Source organism: Pygoscelis adeliae, unplaced genomic scaffold (assembly GCF_000699105.1).
Source record: "Pygoscelis adeliae isolate BGI_AS28 unplaced genomic scaffold, ASM69910v1 Scaffold24, whole genome shotgun sequence".
In the NCBI taxonomy this organism is placed as follows: Eukaryota; Metazoa; Chordata; class Aves; order Sphenisciformes; family Spheniscidae; genus Pygoscelis; species Pygoscelis adeliae.
Window position 1 is genome coordinate 2,993,889 of NW_008824806.1, and position 24,667 is coordinate 3,018,555.

The 24,667-nt window shown below is 36.9% G+C and overlaps 1 protein-coding gene across 3 annotated transcripts in view; it reads left to right on the forward strand.

The window, feature by feature from the left end:
- The window catches only part of KCNIP4 (Kv channel interacting protein 4), a 466,638-nt gene that overhangs the window by 386,599 nt on the left and 55,372 nt on the right, over positions 1–24,667 (forward strand). The gene's annotated exons all lie outside the window — the stretch shown is intronic.

Below are 24,667 nucleotides of genomic sequence, written 5' to 3' on the forward strand. Positions count from 1 at the left end.
GGAGTGGTGTGCATAGTAGTGAGGTTGAGCAGTGGGGGAAGGGAAGAGGTGTGACACAAGCTGCCGTTGTGCTGTGCATGATTCTCCTGGGGTCCCTTTAGCACAACTCCTGTGCCTTGACACATCCAACACACTGGTACTGCTGGGCTTACCCAGGCAGCGAGAACAGAACTTTACAACCTCTCTCCCCAGTGTCTAATACTATGTTTTGTGATATAGCATGGAGAAATTGCACCCCCTTCCTCCTTATCCCACTAAATCAGAATTTCCTTGGATTTCTCATTTCTTTTTCCTTTCTTACTCCCACAGACATGTGCCATCACCCCACTTCAGGGAATTGCTCTTCTCTCCCCAGATTTGAGACAGATTCTGTTAGAGCACAAATCCTACTGCCTTTAATGGAACGTGCTGCTTAGGCTTATGACTTCTGGGGGACTTCTGGTTTCCTCACATACTCCTTACTTGTGAAGCTGCATTTTGTTGCTTAAACCATGCAAAAGTAAGAAAAAAAGTGAAATACTAAAAACTGAACTGAACAAAGAAGTGAACATCACTTGGAAAGCAACCCCCTAAAAATGTTACAGTAAAATTTTAAAGAAATATTTAGTTCTCACAGTTTGCTTTTGTTGGTCAATTTGTAATTTACCAGGTAAGCTATTTTCCTCAGAAAATGAAATAGATCCAACAAATATGTTGACAAAAATTAAAAGAGATAAATTAATTTGGTTTGTTAGAGAATTCCTTGGAATTTTTGACAGTTTAATAAAATTCTTAAAAAATAAATAATTTTTTCCCATTGTATTTCTACTCATCCGCATTAGTTTTAAAAGCTGCCTGCAACTCTGTCAATGGTATATTAGTTGGTTCATGGACACCATGAATCAAAGATTGTCAAGGACTTCAAATCTTTTATATTATCAGGGGAGTACAAGCTACTTATTTCTATGCATAAGAAGTTTCTGTTCTGAACTCTGTCCCTGCTAACCAACATTGGTTGATCCTATACCTCATTTCAACAGCCAACAGCTTGCACAGGATATCAATTAGGACTCCTGGAAAATCATCTTTAGGAAGACATTGTATAAACATTTGTTGGGTTTCAGTTCACCAGGATTTTTTTTGTGAATATGGGAATCCATCCAGAGACATGAAATTCTGGAATAGGGTCTAGAAAATAACAATAAAATGGCAAGAATCTTCTCTAAAGTTACTAGACTTAGAGTAAGTAGGCTTACTTAGAGTAGACTTAGAGACTAGGCCCAATTACTAAAGCTAAAGTTAGCCCTCTGTTAAACCATTCATCTTGTTTTATAATTCACATCACTTTTTACAGTACCACTGAAGACTAGAACAAATGCAATTTTCTGTTAACAGCCACCAGTGTAAGTCTGTATATCATACAAGAAGGAGTTGTCTGGCTCTTCCCAGAGTTAAAAAAAGAAGGTTTGAATACAGCTGTATTGATTGAAAGCACACCTAATGGTGATCCCCCATTGCATTAGATTTGTGCTATATAGTAAGATAGACTGAGAAGAAAATAATTTTCTGTTTCCATATCAACTTGAGATGGAAGAATACAATCGATATTTGCTTTTCAGTTTGATAGGACAATTTTATGACATTATGTTTTAAATAAAAGGAAAATTCTGTTGTAGGAAAGAATGTGGCTTATCTGGCTATTTTGATTTCAGTTATGTATAAAAAGTATAATAATGAATTAAATATAATAAATGGATTTAGATATCTTTGCTGTAAAAGTGCATAAGGGAACAGATATGAAAATACAATTTTTCTGTGACAGGATAAACTGTGCTAAGATTTTCCTCCCTGTCATCATTCCCATGCTCAAATTCTGAAATTAGACACCATAGTAAAATTTCCTTTGAGTGTGACCTCTGTACCACTCCACTCCATCTCCCCGTCTGAAGCCACTAGTGCTTCAGACATTTGAGAAGGAACCAGTGCCACTCACATGGCTGACACGAATATTTGCAAAGCTGAGCCGCATAGAAGGAGGCTAAGAGGAGACTTCAAAAGTTTTAAGGACCCAGCAATCGGGTCTAGAGCTCTGCTGAAATCACTGCAGATACTATATGAAGCCCCATCCATAGCCTGTTGGTAGGGGCCTGACTTTAAACGCACAGGGTTTCTCAGGCATAGAAGGCTGAATGCAATGAGAAGTATTGTATTCTGCCCTCAAAGCCTGGTTTTCTCCTTGTCCTGTGCTTGAGAATCTCCATAAACTTACTCCTTTTGAATGTCTCAAACATATTTTCATGTGTCAATTACTAATGATGATTTCTTTCTGACTACAAGGAATATTAACCATAGTATGTCAATGATTTAATGGGAGGTAAAGTGCTTATATTCCAGAGAAGTCAGAAATACCTGCACAAATACCCTGCCGAGAGCTTTGTTATTAGCCAGCTCCAAGTAGCTCTTTGCTCAGAACTCAAACCTCTAAGATCATCAGTTTGAGAAATTTAAGTCTCTTATCCGTATAAAAAAATTATCCCAGTGTTCTGAAAAACTTTCTCTGGCTAACAACCTGGTAGTTGTCCAGCTTTCAAAGACTCTTGCTGAAATCTTCAATCAATAATTCTTCACTAATACAATTTGCATTTTGTAGTTAATCAGGCTTAAAAAGCTTTTTGTAACTTTTACTGTAATAATGTTTTCAAAGAGCTGCAAAAAAACCCCAAAACAAAACAAAAGCAGAATTGCATATTATCTTCTGCTTTCTGAAAGCAGCGTATTGTTCTGCCACCTTGTTAACAAGCAATAGTGGTACCAAAAATTTGTTTAAATGCCTTTTTTATGCAATTAACTTGCTGTGTAACTTGGTTCATCTTTCAGAACTAAGCAGAATTGACTGGGTTTGCATGCGTTTTGTACTTAAACTTTTTGTATGTCTCAGTTTTGCTTGTGTGCTTCTAATCGTTCAGAGCACAGATCCTCAGTATCAAAATACCTGGTTCCGAGTTGCAAGAGATACATGGAAAGACGTGAAAAAATAGTATCTCTGCCTACTACACACACAAAAGTACTGGTGTATGCTTCCTACTGTATGGCACCAAAAAATCAAATAACTGGGTAATTTTAGAATTCGATTGACAGCTGCTTTCATTCAGCTTTCAGCACAGTTAAATTACTAATAATACAGTCTGGTGACAGCAGTAGGGCTATACTCCAGGAACACTACAAATTAGATAAAGAAGATGTTTCATTAAAGTCAGAGAAGAACGGAAAAGAGAAAGCTTGCTGTGTGTTGCTGGTACTGCCCTAACACATATTGTTTGACTAGTATCTGTTTTGATTTGGGTCCAAGCATCTGTTCTTGGAAAAGACCACAGTCATCTTATCAGTCCAAGCTGTTATGAGCAATACTAGTGAGGAGCCAGCACAAAAGGGTTGTGATGGATAATAACACAAGCCCCATTCACAGGAAATTAGATTTTCTAAGTGCTGAAGAGAAACATTACAAAACTCAGACACCAGTAAATAACTGCTGTCTCCATCCTTTACCCTGGAGGAGGCAGCACTAACGTTCCTACAAGCCAGAAGGAATGTTGTTTTAATAATTGAAACTGTGCACTTGATCTTGCATACAGATGTTTTGTTTCATTAGACTTAAAAGCAATTCTGATTCCTAAGTGGTTATTCTTCACAGAGGCACAGAAATACATATTGAAGAAAATAGTATGCAGACTTTTAAAATGTATCTACCAAAATGAATCTTTTTTGTCTTTATTTGGGTCATCAGTAACTTTTTTTTTTTTCTGATGCTGATTAAGAAGACACCCCAAATGAGAAAGAATACCAGAAAGGCTTTGATTTCAAAGGTAGCTGTTAGTGATAGGATATTTAAGCAAGCGTTAGTCAGATTAGGTTCGGGTAATAAAGTGTCTGATTTCATGAAGGCTGACATGATTCAATAGTTCTGTACGTTTGTAAAATTAGAAATCTTGGTATCTTCTTTAAATCTATGTTACATACCATTATATTCCTTTCTGCAGTTGATAAAACATTCTTGATAAATGTTTACTCATGACTAACTTACTGGAATACTGAATAGTCAGAACCACCCATTATCCAAGTATCTGGAGAGGATGAAGATGGAAGGAGCCCATTATCAGGAACTTGTGTAGGTGTTTTGCTGGGAGCTCACTCGCAACACTATACCAGCCTCTTCAGAACCAGGGTTACTCACATGATTTGTTAGTTTGTTTTTATCAACAGCTATGCTAACGTATCACAGACGCAAGTGGATGCACAATCCCTGCCTCAAAGATTTAACAATCCAAAGTCACATTTGACCCAACTGAAGATCATTGATAGGCTGTACTTAGAGAAAGAGGTTTATAATTTATGAGGGGTCATTTGCTTTTCTTAGGGTATTGTCATTTTTCATAGAAACATAAAACCAAAGCTGGTAAGGTTGTCAGGTGGTCATTTAGTCTGTTGCCTAGCTCTAAGGCTTGAGCCATTTCTGACAAATGTTTTGAAACAACTAAAGCAATGATGATCCCACAACATGCCTAGGAAATCTGACTGATTATATTAGGATGATTTTAAAAAAAACTTACTATAAATCTTTTCTGAAACTTAAGCTTATTACTGTCTGTTACCCAAAAAATATTAGAAGATTCTTTTCCTTTTTGTGACAACCTTGCACAGAGTGACGACCGTCATATTGTTTCCCTTCAGTCTTATCCTCCTTAGACCAAAACCCCCTGCTTTTTCAAGTTGTTTCTGTTAGAGTCCTTTTCATTCCTGATACTTACCTGTGAACTCACTTCTACAGGTCTGTGTCCTTGAAAAATGGTTCCCTGACACTGACACAAACCCATATCTGAAGCTTTACTAATTTTGCCAAGTCATTCTTTCTTCAGGGAGCACTTTGCACTTGTCTTGACTGACTTGTATTCTTGAGGGTTTAAAATTATTTTTTCTGATTTGTCCAAATCTTTTTGAATTCTAATCCTGTCTCCAGTGTGCTTCCAATTCTTCCCAAACAATTGCTAGAACAGTTATTTTAATTTTACTGTCTGTGTGGTTATTTCATGTAACTTACTGGTGTTGGGATGTGATCATCTGGAGTAGATGTAAGTTTTGGGCAGAAAAGCCTTGTAATCATAGCAAGATCAGCCATTTATGCCATATAGGCAGTTATATGTTTTTTCCCTGCTTTTGATATCATCAGTAAGCTCAGCTCAAAGTATTTACAATATTAATGACTTGATGTGAATATTTGGCCTTTTTTGCAGTTTTGCTCCATCAACATTTTTCAGCTGAAGTACTGAAACAAAATGCCTGCATTATTATTTACACAAAAATGCAAATGTTTTATCTTATAAGGGATATTAAATGATGAAAAACCCCCTTTCTGGTTAGCATATTTTAACAGCTAAGGTAAAATTTCTACTGTGAAAATGTTGTTTTATGCATCTTGGAACGTGCTTCTTACTCCCTTTTTTACCCCTGCTCAAGAGTGCTATAATACAGATCCAGTTCTGTATTATAATTGCATTTTAGCAACCAAATCCAAACCAGCATAGCCTTAGTGACTTCATTGTAACTACAATGGGTTATATCTGCCCAGTGTCTGCCTCTCACATTTTTATGCAACTTCTAATTGTTATGAGTAATTCCACTCATTTGTGTTACACAGACAATGATATGCAATAGTGATACCCAAGCGATGTTAATCTATTAAGTCAGTGAAGATACCTCAATCTCTATGAACATGTATGCGTAGTAGGATGTGATATTCAATCAGACTAAAGGTCGCTTCCATGTGCTCCTCCATATAGTTTCTGTCTGCATAATTCAATGTTAGGAATTACTTCAAATCCACCTGTTCTTGGAGAGTATATTGCTTGCTGGAAAATGATACAATTTAACCTGCCATCAGTATTATAAATTTATGATTATTGATGAATCATTGTTCCTCAATATTATACATTTTAATCAAATATTCCCCGGGGCACATTTTCATTTCAGATCATTAGCGTGATTCTTATTGTAGTACAGAAAGAAATATAATGGAAAACACCCAATAGCGGTCTGAACGACAGAAATTTTTATAGAGGGTTCAAAGCCTATTACAGTCCCATTTTGACATTTTTAATGAAATAATTTAGGCTAATTTGATATTCTGTCTGTGAAAAGAAGCTGTGTTTTAGGTAGTCATGGAATATCTTCCAAGACTACACGGGTCATTCAAATTTAAGCAGTCCAGTGCTTCAAATGTGTGCATATAGCATACAGTTTTTTTCTTCTCTTGCTTTTGGCTGTAACACTTAGTAAAGTGAAAAAAAGCAAACCCTTTTTTTGGTGTGTTTCTTTTTGCACAGTAGGTGTTGCTGAACAAAACACAGCTGCAGGCAGTTTTGGATATTGGACTGCAGCTTTCATAAGGAAGAGGTTAGATTGGAAATTTCTCTGTCATCACAACACTGTGTATATTCCAAGTAGCCAGCAATAAAGGAGGAGGAGGATAGCCTTCCAGTTACCTCAAAAAAATCTGCCCCTGGATTTGGGATCTGGAAAGAAATAACAGCTCTAGTAGCTGCTCTTCTATGCTACTTGTATTGCTTTCATTAGAACTGATAGAATTTCTTACAACAGCTCCTCTTATGTGTTTGGTTTTTTTAACATTTAAAATACAGTAAAGAACATTTGAATAAGACCAGAATCTCTAGCAGTGGATTTCAGTGTCTTTCTGTAGAAATATGGACAGATAAAGAGTAAGGCTCAGTTGATCAGGAACAGCTTAGAGAATAAAATGACTAACTGGCCTGTTTCCAGAATATTTTTTCCTGATGACTTCTCATTCTTAAGGTCAAAAGGGAGGTGAGATCTCATCACCAACCCATAACTTAATCCTGAAAGGCGATATGCATTCTGACCCCAACCCAGCAAAATCTATATGCCTCAAGGCTTTGCTGTCTTAATGCCCAAAATACTCACCACCCCAGTAAATTAACAGTCCTTAAAGTCTTAATTTGCTCAGACTTTATAATATGATTTTATCATTATAAATAAATCATGCTTTTGTTATTCAGCATATTAGCTGTGAGAATGTCATTGTGCTTGCAATTAAACACATTATAAACTTCTGACATTGCCACTCTTTCTACCAGTAATTGTAGCAGGGAGTCATGCTAGATAATATTTCTGTCTTGTGTAAGATTGAATTTATTTATGCACATTCTCTGCATACTTGACATCATTTTCCCTAAGTTTCTCATGAAAGATCCAGCTAATAATTCAGCATAGCTTTTAGCCTATAAAGCCACATCTTTGACTTTTTAAATATCATTAGATTGCTAGTTCCATTTAGTCCGCAGAAACGCTCCTCGGTTAAATAATTCTAGTGTACAAAATTATGAGCATCCTCAGAAGGTTTCAGAACAGAAATTTTTTTCATTCAAGCCACTTCCATGAAGGCACAAGACTGCTGTTCCTTTAGTTTCTGTCTTGCTTAGGCCCAGTTCTGTCCAAATCTGAACTTTTCAAACAGATTTATCCTGAAGTGTCCTAGGGCCGTCCAGCTGTTTTGATTGAGTAGAATCACAACAACCTGGAGAACATTGGGCTATGTTTGTGAAGAATGTGAATGTGCTCTGCAGGACCTTAACGCTAAAGAGAAACTCTAAACTCTGTTTTTTCTTTTTTTTTGTATTGGAAGTAACTGCCAATTTTTTTTTATTTGTTCTTCCTGCTGTTGCTGCTGTTGGCTTTATGCTCCTGGAATTACTGCTTTTGTGTAAGACGATGTCGTAGGGATAGAAGCTGTGTGTGCTACTTGCAGGCTTTGATTTAGTCTTGCATGGTTCTTCAGTAAGGTCAGAGCACTACTGAACCAGTCTTACAAACTTCACACTAAGTGAGATTTCAACAAATTCTAACAATATTTCAGAAGATAATCTTAAGAATCTTGGGCTGCTGCTGTAACAAGTCTCAAATGTGGCACCCAAGAGGTGTAATCCTGATCTCTAGGCTAAGCTTGGACAGAGTTTTCTCTCTCACATTATTGTTTTAAAAGAATTACTGACATTGCTTTGAAATACAATATTGTCAGTTGGAACCACCTCTTAAAGAAGCCCTTTAAGAATGGAGAGGAGCCCCTTTAAACACACATTTTCCAGTGAAGGCAATTTTAACTAAGCAGTTGTTAGAATTTCATTTATTCAGCTATAATGAGCCCTGCAGTATATAAGGCACAAAGATAAAGTTTCTGCAAATCTGAAAAAGCTCACAGTCTAGAAGGTATTAACTAGTAATTTGAGGGGAGAAAATAACATGTTTCTTTTGCTATTGTTATGAATTCACTTAGTGGGTATTATATGCTAAAGACAGTTTAGGAGGGGTTTTGATAAAAGTGGTGCAGCATCTTGTTTAGTAGCATCGTTGTCTGAGGGGATGAGATGAAAATATCAAATGCCAAATGAGATATGTTACTCCGACAAATTTGTGTAAGGAATGTTTAACAACAATAATAAATAAAGTTTTTACAAAGTCTGTGAAGATTAATTCCCCAGGTGCATATTCTTAATAATATTTTGAAGAATATAAAAGTAACATTCCAACTCAGAAATACCGCAGGAACAAAGCTTTCACTGGAAGATATGCTTTCTTTTCTTTGATATGTCTTCCCTGCAACCATGATTAAAAGATAAAATTCTTTTGAACAGGGTGGTTTCAAACACTGCTTGACTTAGAACGGAAGAGCAATTAGGAATGGATTTTCTGTATATAAATGTAAACACTTGTTTATTTCGGTGCATGTATTTTCTATCTGCTAATGATATGTATTTATTTTATCAGATAGTTATCCTGCCTGACAAAAGAAACTGTAACAACCCTAACATCAGTAGGACCCTAAAGGCTTAATCACTTCCAGCTACAGCTTTGGCAGCAGGAGAGATTATTATCCACTGCTTTCTCACAGCCATTTGTCACTCTGGGGAGATTATTGTCCTCCCAGATCTATTAGCTCAGTCTCAAAAATAAGCCACATTAGTGTAAACAGTTTCAATAGTATTTTGCTAACATGTCTATGGATATATATGTGTTGAGTAATGACATTTTATTTCTGAATTAACTGCCAGTAACGGTTGTGTCACTGGTTACTCAAGGAAAGAAAGAAAAATGGTAGATGTTAATTTGGGTATATTGCACCGTAAAAAATAACCAGGTTTGATCTCAAGAACTCATTAAGCTATACAGTAATAAAGTGCTATGATAAATTGGTTATCCATTCTGAAACACTGACCAATGGGTGATCAGGCTGCTTTCTCAATGCTCTTTATCCTGTTCCCTCCTTTTTTTTTTTTAATTTAGCTAGCAAGTATGTGCAGTTGTCCAATACTAGTGCTACAGATGGCAAGAGCATTACAGTTTTTAGTTACAAGGATTAAACAGTGTAAAGAGCTTCTAAAAATCAGTAATTATAAATAGGAATGACACTTTGAAAGGAAAAGAACTTGCTAAATCGCTCACGAAAAAGTAATACCAAATACCTACAGATTTTTTTTAAAAAGCTTAATTAGTTAGCACTACTATAGTTATCATTGATTATTTATTCCAAACAGTTGCCAAAAAGATTGCCAAAAGATGTTTTATTAGGTATCTTCTTTTTCTCAGTCAGTCCAAGCTCTCTTATTAGGAGAAGGTATCTCAAAGGAAATTCTTACAGCTAGCCCACTTCCTGAACGTCAGTAATTTCCTGAAGATTCAGGACTCAGATTTCCTTCACAGGTAATTGCAGACAGAATGATACAAGCCTGACTGTATCATTGTCTAGTGGAGTGCAGCCACTCAAATGGGTTTGACTGTCCAGAGTGCCAATTCCCCCAAATGTGTTTTCCCTAACACTAAGTGATCTGGAAGAAAAATGAAAGAAAGAGAGTGCTACTCTACTTTTCTGAGCTGGTTAATAAGCCTCCTTGTGACACAGGTCAGCAAAACAGGCATTTCCTGGGAGGTTTCTGTCCTACTCACAGGATCAGACTTTCATGCAAACATTCCTGGTGTAACATCCTACATTTAGAGTAGCAGCATCAATTTAAAAATCACACTTAGATATAAAAAGTTCTGGGTTTTTTTGTTGAAAATAATATTTTAACTATTTCAGTATGTTTACTCTGTGGTTTGTATCGCTATTTTTATTGTTTTTTCTTGTTTCTGAGGACACCAGAACCAGTAGAGAGATTTTATTTCTTAATAAGGGAAAGTAACAAAAATCGTCATTAGAAACTCCTATCAGAAACAATAATATCTGAAAAAATTACTCCTTTTTAAACAAATCTAATTTCTGTCAGTGTCCCCAGTGTCCTAGTTCTATAGGTCACCAGCAACACTTTGTTCACTATCTCCCAGTAGACCTTTGAAAACTGTTGAATTATGCATTCTTTATAAAATACCAGCTGGTGTTTCTATGCCTGTTGTAATATGATTTTTTTTATTATTATTTCAAAAGAAATACTTTGGAGGGTTCTTTTCTTTAAAAGTAAATAAAGTCAGCCAGATAGAAAGGCTGTTCTGTTGCAGCCTGTTACAAAAAGATATGGAAACTTTTGCAAAAATGCCATAGTTGGGAAGTTACTGTCTGAATTGGGAGCATTCTTCCATATTAGTGACAAGAATTCTGATTAATTCTGGATTTCTCTTTTAAATTTGTGCTGTCTGTGAATAAAATTAGATGAATTGGATGTGCATGGGCTTTTTAAAAGAAATTAAAATTGGACCCTCCCCTTGCTACTGCTTCTTTCAGTATATACTATGTCACCAAGTTCTATTATTACTCCTTTAATTCCTATTAGATAACGTGAGAACTATTGGTCCTTCTGTATTGGTATTGTCCTGTATTACAAATTCTGATATATATAATTTTGTCAATACATGTCCAAGACTGTAAATGAAAGATACTTTCTATGCAAATAATTTTCCAGTCTATGATCTTACTGCTTTAATTCTGATTACTTGTCTTTAACAACTGACACTAGCTCTACTCTTTTCTCTTCCAAAGCAGTCTCTGTACCTTTTTACAAGCTACCTACTCTATCCATAGTACAGTTCCTGTGCTCGTTTGCCAAACCATTGCTTTCTCTTTTAACTCATTTCTAAAAAACACATCTCATCCATTTTACTTCATTTACATAGATCAATAATATCGTTTTCTGTATTGGGTGATAAAATGGAAAAGCTTGAGAACCTTTGCATTACTGATTTGGATTTGGATTGTGAAGTATTTGCTTATGTGCTTTTCCTGTTACTGAACTTTTACACAAGAATTGGCATTCAAGTATTCTGCGCTCTACAGTAATAGTAATTAACCATAGTTTGATGACTATCAGTACAGAACACAGAAGCAAATGGCTTATAATCATGTATTAATCTTCAGGAATGTGGATTTTGTTCAACAGTACTAAGGATTTGTTCCATTGAATTAAAATCACACCATATTCTATGTAAAACAAGACCTACAATGAACTATTTATTTTATTGAGATATTTCTTGGAGTTAAATTCCAAAAGTGAAAAGGACTGCAAATTGAACAGGTTACTGTTACTCATATCTTGCTTCCATAGTTTTAAACAACAATCAAGAGGTTTTCTCCACCTAGCTATTAGGCATCTGGTAACCTTCTTAGAAATAAATTACTTTTTATTTTGTGCATGAACAGCTAAGGGACATAATAAGAAATGGAATACTACTTCTCCTGCTTGGATTTACTTTAGACCAGAAAAATCGAGTGCTTTATTCAAACATAAAGTGAGAATTATATGCCAAGGGCTGTATAAATTTTTCTTTTTATTTGGTTCTTTTTAAGAAATTACTACAGATTTGTATATCTACTTATAATATTTATTTGTTTGTGTCTTAATTAGAAAGTGTATTATTAAAAATGTAAAAATAAAAAAATATATGTAGTCATTCTGGATTTTTGAGTATGACATAAGTATTTCTATGAGAATTTATATAACTACATATATTTATCCATATATAGATATGGTTATATATCTGCTCACCTGGTTTTAAACTGAGCAACAAAAACCATTTAATTTTGCAGATAGCATTTTAGACCGTAAGGCTCCTGTCTCTAGCCGCTGACATTAGACAGCTGTGCTATTTGGGTTTGTGCATGTATGTGTGAGAATCCATAATGAGTTTTGTTATTTCTCTACTTTATTGTGTCTGCCTTATTTCCATTGTCTGGGAGTTATTGCCGAGTCTCTGTATTTCACACTTTAAAGAGTTAACTGTGGCTTCTAGTCTGAAGTGGCATGTTGTGAGCACTCTGAAGAAACAGTATGAAATTACTACTTTCTTTAAAATGTGTCTTCTTTGCGTTCCACTGGGAAACAAAGAATTTGAAGAAGTCTTGAGGAACTCAAAATGAATTTCAATTTATCCTTGGCAACAGTTTCCAGCTGTGCCCAAGATGGCTGAGATCCATGTGTGAATGGGCTATCAGAAGGGAAGAGAGCAGCATGAGGACAACTGACAAACTGTAATAATAAAAAAGTCCAAGGTATTTTATTTAATCACAGTCAACAGTGGAAGTGGTCTGGAAAAGAAAACTAAAAAAAAAAAACCCTATTAGAGCCTTCTGTAAAAGAAAATAGCAAGTGGATTTGCTTGCTTTTAGGCCTGCTAAAAACCAGTACCCAGTAGGACAATTTATTGTAGTATGGCAAGAGTGTGGTTTGTCAGGATCCCTGGGGAATCTCTCTGAACTGAACAGATTTGCTCTGGCAAGACTCCCAGATCAAGAACCCTTGCTCTAATGGGACTTTGCAAATACATTTTTTTATTAGTGATAGGACCTTTGGGGCAGGGGGTTTCTGCTTCTTGTTTCTTCCTGTGTGCCAGCATTACAATAGCCAGTGATCTTCCTACCTACTCTGTCCCACGTTTATTCACTCGTAAATTGACATTCCTTTGGTTGCTCCTTTTAACACAAGCTGGTATATGTTATCACACATGGTTACTTTACTCTGGTTTAGCTGAAAATTTTGAACATTAAATGGAAACACATTTAGTAATAGGGAATGAAAAAGCCATAGGGATTTTATGTATAGCAAATAAGTTACAACTGATTTATACCAGGATCTCTGAAGTTCAAAAGTCAGATGTATTTCTTCTGATTGGCACCAAGTAAGCAGGAGGAAAATGAGATACAGTATCCTCTTCAACAAATTATGACGTGTTTGGAAACAGCTGACTCAAAGTACAAGGATTAGGAGTGTGAGAGCTGCAGTCCCAGCACCCGTTCTTCCTTCACAGTTGAAAGCTCTGTCAGGCTCAACGTAAGAGTTTGCTCCATGTAGCCCTTGACAGGGCATTGCAAAGGCTCTTTGGCTGATGTTAAAATCAAGCAGTTCTTCCTGTTCAGTAGCTGCAAGTAGGGTTTGTTTTTTTTTTTTTGTTCTTTCTAGTAATTGTTTTGAAGGTTTTTTAAAATATTTTGTTATTTATAAACATTCTGTATGAGAGTATTGCCTAAGGATCAGAGTCAGCTTGGATTTATTGCAGTAGGTATCATGCGAACATAAATTCATGTCTTTGTCCTCCCACACACAGTGGGACCTAAGCAACCAGTAGATAGATGAGGAGCCACTGATAAAAGCAGAAATAAAAGACAAATAAAATACAAAGCAATGCATGCTTTGAATCCCTTTATTCATGCCATTCACAGCTCTCCACATTTCTAAGTAAAAATTCAATCTAGTTATAGCTCAGTGCACAAACAGAAGACTTTAAAGGGGTGGCTAAAGAAGAACATGCTCCAGTTCTCATTTCCTTGTGCATGCAGTGATATGAGTAGAAAGAGTGAAAGTCTTAGCTAGAAATTCAGAGAACTGGGTGATGAAAAGCTGAGATCACCAAGGGAACAAAGGAAGACATCAACCTTATACTAAGGTACTAGTGTAATGAATGATATACAGTTAAATTATGGAGAGTTTCCACAAGGCAAGAAGGGAATATTGCTGCTGGAGGAGGGACATGGGGAGGGAAGTTTAAGAGAGATGTTTATCCAGGCTGCAGAGCAGTGAGCAATAAGTTTATGTCAGGGTGATACATTTATGTCAAGGCAAGAAAATTATCTTAGTAGTAGATTTTGAACAGATTGCAGGAAATACTCACTAAAACTAAGAACGTATAAATGCACAACAAATGAGAACTGTAATATGAAGGTTATAAGGAGAAATGGAAGTTGCAGGCAAAAGAGAAGAAATCGAACACTAGCAACTGAAAAGCCCTGCAACCACAGAAAACTACATGTTTTAATAGTTACAAAATCAGGAGGATGTAATCAAACATCCCCACCTGTTGCAGCAGTTTATTTCTTTTATCTTGCAGCCTGAATTGCCACAGGGAAGACTTGCAATCAGTATCAGCATGCTGCGGTCAGTGTTTATGTGTGTGCCTGTACGTGCAAGTGTTGGTTCATAGAGAAAAGCATCTTTAAAAAGCTGTCCAAAAAATAAAGGTTCAAACTGTTATTCAGTAAGTGACCTTTCTTTTATGTTTCAGTGTTATTCCTTCCTTAGGTCCTTCTCAACGGTTAACAAAGCATCAGGATGGAAAGCCAGTGATCAGTTTAAACTTTTTTCTTAAGGTTTTTGTGCAAAGGTTTCAAAGTTCCTTTAAAAGTCAGATTTCATATCTTCTTGTTCAAGCAACTAATTTTATTAGGATTTTTGTCTGGTGAAAGCAAAACAACTTTGCTCTAATTGTCCTGATAATGCTCTGTGAATTAACCAGACTTTTAAGTGGTGTAAATCATAGAAAAACTAACAAAAATAGATTTTTGGATTTTTTTTTTTGCATACCTATTGCATGTGTTAGATAAATCTCATTGTTATGACAGTGTATAATCACCTGTTTTCAGGCTGTTGTTAGTTAATAATTTCATGGTTTTGCTATGCACGATATCCTTCAGCTGAAATAGAATAGATGCCTTTCAAAACACTCATGAACAAAGCTGAAAATAAATGCAATTTTTAATTTCAGAAAGTACCTTGGAATACCTCAACTTCTTTCTTTCGCTAGGATTAGCAGGAAAACATTTTTTGTCTTCCTTCAATAGTCAATAACACTCTGCCCCTTCCCCCCAGCTCTGTGATGTAGAAAATAAGATCATGGTTCATCACTATGCGAACTTTGGCAGCAATGTAGGCCTAAGAAGCTCCTACTTTCCCAGCTTAAACATTCATTCTCATCCCGCCCAAATACATCACTATCGCAGGCATGCAGACAAAATTATTTGCAGAGATGTGCTGTCAACTGCATCAGGAAATAGAACCAGGTTTGCAAAGGAAAGGGCTGTTCTTAAGCAGTGTGATTCTGTGATGGGCATTGGCATCAGGGAAGAAAGGGCTAGTCAGGGACCCTCAGCTCAGGGAGTTCAGGTCTGCCATTGAACCACAGGCTTAGTTTTACTAGGAGGAAGGAATTTTGCATTTTTTGTACTTTGTAAATTATTTAAACATTATGTAAAATGGTGCAAATGGATCCTAGTATTTTACATATTTGCAAATGTGAGACTCCTGAATTTTAATAAGCCTTTAAACTGTGCATGAAATTTTTATCAGTTAAGTTCTTACATTCACCACTGCTAAGGAGAATTTGTTGCTTCAAAGTGGCTTCTTTAATAATGACTTTTAGAACACTAGTGAAAAACTGACAGTATTTGAACAGTGCTATCCAGATCATTAATTCTTAAACCTATCTGAGATTAATTATAGTCTCAGAATACAACTGTAGTCAAGATGACTAGAAGATTGAGTAGAAGTTCTGCATTTTGGCACAAGAGCATGTTTGTGTAACAAATTATGCACCAGTCCTTATGCAGGAAGGGATTTACAAGAATGTATTTGTTACTCCCAGCCAACCTAATCGCAAATCTGTCACACTTACCCAGCCTCTAAAATTCATCATGTGCACATACTAGGTATTTTTAATTAACTTAGTGCTTGTTAAGACTGTCATCTGTTGCATGCTTAGAAGTAGTTTTCAAGTGGGAATTGTACACACAGTTGTAAAAGCGACAAGAGTAGCCGCATCATTCTTAAGGAAACCAAAACACTTTTGAAATAAAACACTACTCTTATTACTTTGTTAGAAGGAATACTGCACTGCATGTAACTACATTAAGTAATTTATAATAACTCAGCTCTGTACCAAGGAAATGTAAATGTAAACATCTATGTTATGCTTGGTTTTAAGGCTAGTTGATCAACAGGAAGGACTGATACTCTTTTCTTCTATTTCTTCTTTATAATATTTTTAATGAAGCATTTAATGAATGGCACTATTTTTGGTTTCTTTAAATCTCTCTGCAAAAGCGAAAAATATGTTCTTCATCACCTTGTTGTGCCCCTTTTCCATCTTGTTCAAAAATGTTATTTTTATGGAAGTAGGATACAGATCATCAATGGAAAGTAGAGCACTTTACCTCAAGACTGGCAGCTTAGACAGCAACTGAAGACTGTCAGTGTTTAAGAAAGGCTTGGTGCCTTCTATACAAATGTGGTGTAATGTCACTATCACCCCAAATCAAAATGAGCTTTATGCAAACCACCAAAATTTGCAGAAAAATTTTAGCAATCCAAGTATGGAATATAAAACTTAAACTCCAGACAAGCTCCTCCTTAAGCTCCTACTGAACTCTGTGGAAAGTTTGCTGTTGACTTTGACAGTGGGCTTGGAAGTGGCCTACTCCTGAACGATCTAGGTCAGAGCTGACTCGCTTGGGGCTAGTTCAGCAGAATCGAGAAGCGTGAGCTGGTTTCGTTTCACCATTTTGTGAAAGTTCTCTGAGCTCACAATGAGACATGTCTCTTAAGAACTAAGTTCATATAAAGCATTTAAAAAATGCATTACAGTGACAGCCTGGAGCACTGCAGGTTAATTATTTCCACTCAGAATAATTGGATAATAGTGTGAACACTATGAAGGTATACTCCACAAATTATTCATTAAAGTATCTCTTTCTGGTCTTCTCTAACTTTCCTAATGAGTATGAAAAGACTTTTCGCTACAAAGTACAGAGATGCTTGTTAGGGGATGTTATAAGTGGCCGCCATCTCCAGCATCTCAGGGCCCAGGGATTCCTCCTCATGGCTGCTGTAGCCCAGCCCAGTGTGCCTGGGGGTCTCCAGCCCAGGCCAAGGGATGTGGCTGCTACTTCTCCATTTGCATGTTCAACCAGTCTGTATCCCGGGTCCCTCTTACCCACCCCACAGGTCTTCCCCTCGCTGGCTTGTCCAGCTTGGTGCTCACTGCAAACATGCGCACACTCACATGCTCGTGGCTCTTGTGGGTCCACCCAAATACCAGCAGAGACTCTCTCCCTGCCTGATACCCCTGCCCAGACCCAGGATCCCCTGCTCACTCGCTGGTCCAACTTGAGGTTTGCTAGTGAATGACACCCCATGCACACATGATTTGGGGAAGATACAGACCCTCGCCCCCCCAGCAGACAGCACCAGGCACACAGGCTGTGACCTACGGTCCCGCTCCGGCTGCCGGTGCTGAGTTCCTCACTCATGCTGAACCCCCCAGTAGCTGTTTTTCAGGGGACACTGCTCCCATCCCAGTGGCTGGGGCTGAGATCCCCACCCACTCCAGTGGGTGGCACAGAGACCCAACTGGCCCAGTAGATGACACCACAGGCCAGGGACACCTACACCCCAGTCTGACTCCAGCTGCTGGCCCTTTGGGAAATGCAAGCATATCTGAGTTCAGCATTGTACATGTTCACATACATTATGCACACAATTTTGATAAGAAGCTAAATATGGAGGTAATAAATATTTGAAGGTCTCTCACCATTTTTAATATCTCCCTATTTATTTTTTCATTCTAATTCTTAACTCCTTTTTAACGTTTTTGCTTTTTCTCTCTCTTTCCTTTCTCTGCTGACCCCTTCTTTTTCATTCTAGCTCATCTAGTATCACCTATTTGATTCCTTTCCATCATCTGTCACTCACTTTTGATAGACTCATCCTTTTGTCTTCAGTTGCTCTCTCTAGTCTTTTTACAACAGTATTCTTCTCTCTCTACTTTCATATTCCACAGCACAGGCACTGCATATCACTGTTTTTTAGTTCTCCAGTTAGAAATGATCCTTCATTTTGATTGAAACATCAGTTGGTTTTCCTCCTTTACAGAACTCAGTGAATCTTCAGTAAACCAGACAAACTCAGTTTGTTATCACTATTTAATCACATTTATTAATTCAAACTGTTTAGAAGGTTTTCTTTATGGGTTCATGCTGCCATGCCTGCTGTGCTGAGCCTACCAGCAGGCTGGGAGGGTCTGTCACCCCTGGTCACTGGTGCCAGCCCTTCAGGTTCTTCACTGACCAGGGACACTACCCTTGAGGTGTCCGGACGAGTCTGCCCAGGGTTAGGGCCCATTTCACTGCTACTGAAGTATCTACCTTGCTTAGGCTGTGATAAAACATACTTATTCTTCAGTCTTTGTATCTGTAAGCCATCTGCAAGACCTCAGGTTCCTCAGCATCACTTGTTTTCATCGCAAATCTATTTCTGTTGCATCAAATTGCTTGTGAACAGACATAGCCAGTGTGACTTTTCCTAAGTTGAGTGTCCTTCCTGAATATGAACTAAAGCATTCTTGAGCCACATAAAGATTTTCTTTGGCCCAGAGTTTATATTTGCTGCTTGTTTCTTTGAGAGAAGCTGTCATTCCATTAAAGCTATATAAACATGTTTGAATCAAAGCCCAATGAAAAAAATAGAAAAATAGTTCTTTTATCTCTTTTGATTCCTCCTCACACACTAGGTTTTAAATCTGTTAGAAAAGGTTACATGCAAAAGATGTTAGCTGTCCAGTTCTGTAGTTCAGCATTTTTATTTCAATTCTAAAATCCCTTTGAGCAATACTAAATTAGGAATTTCATTGAGAATAACATACAACTGTTTTATTGCTCAGGATAGTAAAAGAGCCTGACTTAAAACTATTATACTGGACAGATTTTTTACCTTTTTTTTTTTTTAATTTCTCTGCACCATCTACTACCTTTCATCTTGTCTCTCCTCTAACTTAAAAACCTCTTCCTCTTAATCTGTATCCTTCCTAGACCCCCACAAGATAACAAATTTTCTGTTGATGTAATTTATTGTGTGATAATTTTTATATATTACAGTTAGTTAAAAACTTCTATAAGTTTATGAGTCTTCTCATAAACAACAGAAGGGGAAAAAATGAAGAAAATTGCATAGTTCGGAAACTGCAATCAAACATGTCTGGTTCATTGTGCATTCTGGCATATGCTCACATGGTCTGCTTCACGTGAGATTTTTCTAAAGAAAACAAATTATCTCGTATAAATATGTTTCCTACCACAAGGGACCACCTTAGTTTTACACATGCTCTGGGACTGTGTGTAAGTGTATTAAGTGGTATTAAATGAACGAAGTGGTATTGAAAAACTACTACATTTTCAGGATTTGCACTGAAGAAACTCTCTGTGATTTTCAGTGTTTACTCTCCTAGAGGTGTTTATAACAGTTTTAGATAATGTTTGCATTAAACATTTGCATAGAAACTGTTCATAACATAAGCAGTTTTTCAGGCTGAAAAGCTGTATGCATGTCATGGGAATGCATGGTCTGAATAATAAAGCTGTATTTGGGAAATTTAATGAAGACTCTAAGGACAAAAGTGTGGCCATTTCTCTGTTTTATATTTTTTTTATAATTTGACACTTCTGTACTATATTTCTTCTCTCCTGTGATATTAGTTTTTTTCCCTCTCTTCTTTAATCCTTTTCCATTTACCAATCCCACAAATGCACAACTGTAGCTACTGTTTTTGACAAGACCACTTGTTCTCGATCCTTCATTTTCAATCCATGTTCAAGTACTTTTGGCCTCCAGACTTCCCAATTGACCCTGACCTCTAATTTGTTGGTAGAGAAGTGTAGCTACCAGCTCCTAATCTGGGTCTGCCATTAGGAGGCTGATTTAAAACAGTATGTACAAGGCAATTTAAAGTGAAGAAGAGCAATCTCACTCTTGAATGCATGTTTCAGGGTAGTCCCTAAAATGCTGCCATCCATTTTTTCAGCTCAGTACCTTGACAGCTTCTCCTTGTAGCAGATCTGATGTGTTTTTTAGGGCTTTAGTAGTCCATGAAGCTGATAGGTGTATTTTGAGATGAAAAACAGAAAGTTAGGGGCTGTAGAGGAAGAATCATTAAAAATACATATGTACAGACAAATGAGATTGGCAAGAATGTTTTCCTGGGTTGGCAAAAAATGCTGATGATCTGTAAAGTAGCCTACTGACAACTCACAGTTCCTCAGCAGGTGTTTCCAAAGAACTGAGGCTGAGACTTATAAATATTTATGTTGTACATAATTTTGTTTAATTCCCAGACTCACTACACAGAAGGAACACGTACTCTGATTTGGCTCTCTTCCACAAGTCCTGAACTGTGAATATGAAATCTGCACCTTATTTTGTCTCCCTTGCCTCTCCATCTGTGCTGAACCATTAATAGGCTTAGTGGGGCTGCCAGCCCTTAAGGCCCTGGGAGAAATTCCATCATACAGCTGAAATTGAGCGTAGACTATTATGCCAACAAAACACTTCATGCATTTCTTTTTTTGGTTTTCAGTATCTTTGTCACTTCCTACCAAAATTTTAGATTTAGGAAAATGACCTGTGTAGCTTGGCTTTCAGGCCTTATGCTAAGGTATAAGGTCACATTCAGAACACATCCAAAAAGGTCACATTCAGAACTAACACAACATAGGCATTTTTCACATTTTCATGGGAAGACTTAAAATCCTGTAAGTGAACAAAATCCGAATTCCAGCACGACTGGGAGCTTAGCTGTACTGCCAAGGCAGTGGATGTGGCCAGTGAATTGTAATACTGCTGAGTAAAAAATGCAGCAAGACTTAAACAGTAGAAGCTCATCTGCTGTCTTTGCTAAATAAAGGAGCAAGACTTCGAGAAAGAAAACAGTAAACAAAAATAAAAAAACATAGAGGGAAAAAGAGGGAAGAAAAAAGAGGTAGTTTTACAGGTGACTTTTTCACTGAGAGTGAAGGAAGAATTTTTTGGGAGAATTGTTTCTAGTTTTTTAACTTCCAATAAAATAGAATTATTACCTGCTCAAAAAGCTCTTTTAAGTACTCAGATGAGTGTGCCTTCCGGGTTGACATTTATCACCCAAATCGCATTATAAAAAGTCACCAATGAGGCAGGAAGCAAGGCAGGAGAGTGCTTCTTTGAACAGAGGGCATTTGCTGCAGGCAGGAAAGGTGGGCAAGACTTTGGGGGCAAGGGCAGCCACAGCACAGTCCATCTTGTGCACTTAGTGGGGATGTGAGACAGACTATCTGATTTATCTGCTACACCAGCAAAAAGTGGCCTACCTGCCCTCGCTTTCATGCTGACTACAAAGAATTTGCAAAGAAAACAATCACACTTAGAAAGAGAGATATTTTGCCTCTGAAAACTCCTGCAAAAATCCCTTGGCTTGACAGTCTTTCCTGGGGTAGTCTCATCTGTCTCTGTAACAACAGGGCAATATGTAATATGTACTGTCTTTCTAAAGCAGGGATCAAATGTCTGAGAAAAGTAAATATGTAAAAAGTTAAGATAGTCTAGGTATAGACATATATGATTAGGAATATATGGTCATTTATAAATCACTTATAATTTCTCAATAATAAATTTTATATTCTAATGCATCCTTTTTCCTTATCTTTTAAAGTCTTTTATGACTATATTAATTTGTTATCTAATGAGGAAAATTTTTTGTGCTTCTTTGTGTATTTCTTTGTAACCATTAGTGTCAGATCTACACCAGCCTGTCAACATTGTGATATTGGAGTGACTAGGTCACACACATAACAATGATCTGGATGCTTTTGGCCAAATATGATTTTTAAAAGTAGCAATTCAGAAAACAATTGTACTGACCATGTATATGCATGGTACTCTCCATATTAAACTTTTATTAATAAAATTGTAGAGTTACAGTTCTCTAAATATCTGTAAATCAGAGTTTTAAGCCCTTGGTTCATTTATAAGTTGCAACTACAGATACAAATCATGCTAAATAGCAGTCACTCCCAAAGGATGTCTAGTATATGCCCAATATCTATATGCAGCACATATATCAGTACAGCAGTACCTCGATATGAGAATACGTAAGCCATGCTCCAGTTACAGAATGTTTTGTGAAGCATGAGCACCTCTTGGGACAATCGCCCACAATTCCAGGTGGTATCATATGGAGATGAGTTCTAGGACACTCCCATAGTGAATTCTAGGGAAAAGTGTGTCTCACAGTTTATTTTCATTTCAGAGGAACAAATTATCAAACCCAAGAGCAAGCAGAGCCAGTTAACTAACCTGAATTTGAAGAACCTTCACACTTAGCCCAGAGGAGTTTGTGGCTGATTGGGTTAGGGATAACAGCTATGAAATCTCTAGTCAACCAATTATTAAAAAAAAAAAAAGTCAAGAAAAGTTTGGAAAATTCAGCTTCTGAATATCCATTTGCAGGCTAAGAATTACTATTATTCTATTCTAGAAGTTTGAAGGAAGCAGCATCACTCCATCATTATCAGTGTGTTGGTGCTTCATGGCTCTTCGTCTTTTCATGAACAGCCATTTTGAAGATCGGTAATACGATAAGAATCTCTTACCATGTAATAAATTTTAACCTAGCTTAGATTAATTAGCTTCTTAATGGCCACAGCTTTTTCCTCAACCTGTTTTGAACTGGATGAATAGCTACAGAATTCACAGAAATTATTACAAAATTTCATCTTAATTAACACTTTTAGTGTTTCAATGTGTATTAAACACAGACTCAGCATAGGTCCAGTGTGCAACATGTTTTCGCTGTATTAAGTAGTCCTTTACTCATGAAAAATCACACTGAAAGCTGTAGTACTGATCAGGAGGTCACGACGGTGTACTGCAATAGCTGCAGAATAAACTGACTGCAGCCACTGGGAGAGAAAAGCTTCCATGCTGCTTCCTCATACTGTGAGAAGATAAACCAATTCCTTCACCTCTGCCCTGATCTTAGTGTCAACATTTTAAATTACCTGCCAGAAGTGAGTACAAAAATTATACTGTCCTCCTAAGTTACTCCCCTGATATTACTTTCTCCCATATATTTCATTTTATTTTTGGCCTTGATCATACCACTGCAAAGCCCATATGGTTTGCATTGAATTCTGTGAGCTTTTGTGTGAGCATAAAAGTAGCAAAATTGTTTGCTTACTCAAGGCTTTGAGCTTCAAACTCTTTGGAAATAATACATCCCTTTAGGTTTTGCAAAGCACTGTATACATCTTCAGTAATTACATAGGTTGTGGACCTATGTTGTTATGTAAGTAATACATGGACAGTAAACCTTTGCAAATCTTAACTCAAATTAACAAACTAGAAGTAAATATTTCTAGATCATGTCTATGCTAGAAGAATTCCTAATAAATAAAAAAATCTTTAAGATAAACAAATTTTGTGTTCAGATACCTACAGTACAAGCATAGCGTGATAGTGCAGAAACTGCCAGCTGAGACCACAAGGTATACATTTAAGGGGTCAGTTTTTGTACTCAAACTAAAAATATGGAGTTTGAGATACCCATCAGATCACAGATTGTCTTTTATTTTATGCATTTACCTGCACAGTGTTTCTGAGTTGGGCTGATGGTTAAGTGCTACAGATTATAAGTGTATTTATTCTTATTATTTGTATTAAAAAGTTTTGACATTTCCAGAGATGGTCTTTTAGGTCCATTTGACCTTGTGCTGAAGCTGGATTGTTTTGTCCATTCACCAGAGCTGCTGTTCTCGCAGAGGCAGAATTTGCCTGGTAATAGTTGGTTGACATTTTAAGGCTGCGGTTGAGTCTTTCCTGTTTTTTCCCATTTCTTTAATTTCATTTCCAATGTTTTACTTGTGTGCAAACAGAGAAATATTTTTTCTTTCATTTACAAAGCTTAATATCCTTAAAGCCTTCTCACCTTCTCCTCCTGTTCCCAAATACAAGTACATACTTTCTCACGATTCCCTACAAGCTCCACTTAGTGTTACAGGTGGGAGGTTCCCACTCTGTCTGGTTTGGTGACAGGAGGGGAAACTATTCTACATCATGTCAGTAACACCAGTATTCAGCACAAGTACAGTAGCAGGGATAACCCAGGATTATCCTGCTGTCAGTCGTGTCTTTCATTTCTTGCCCCATCTGTTTTGCATTCTTGCTGTTGTAGCAAGAGCCATCGCAGAGCAGCGTTTGTGTTTGAGCGCATACAGTCGAGATGAAAAGTGCAGGAATCGCATAATGTCCAAACCGAGCTCTACTTTTCTCAGGAACATAAATCATTTACTCAGCTGTTTTACAGATGTTAAGTCTGTCATTTGCAGCAAATATCCATCCAGGAGATGCTTGCTTGTATCACCCATTTTGTATAAAATGGTTAGTTACACCTCACAGGCAGTTACTCCGACAATTTCCTTCACAGTAAATAAGGGTAATGCTGTTCACCTGCTTTATGGCACATGAACATCAACTATTCAGACATGTCAGTATTTAAAAATGAAATATAAATAATATTTTTATATATATATATGTAGAATGCCAAATAT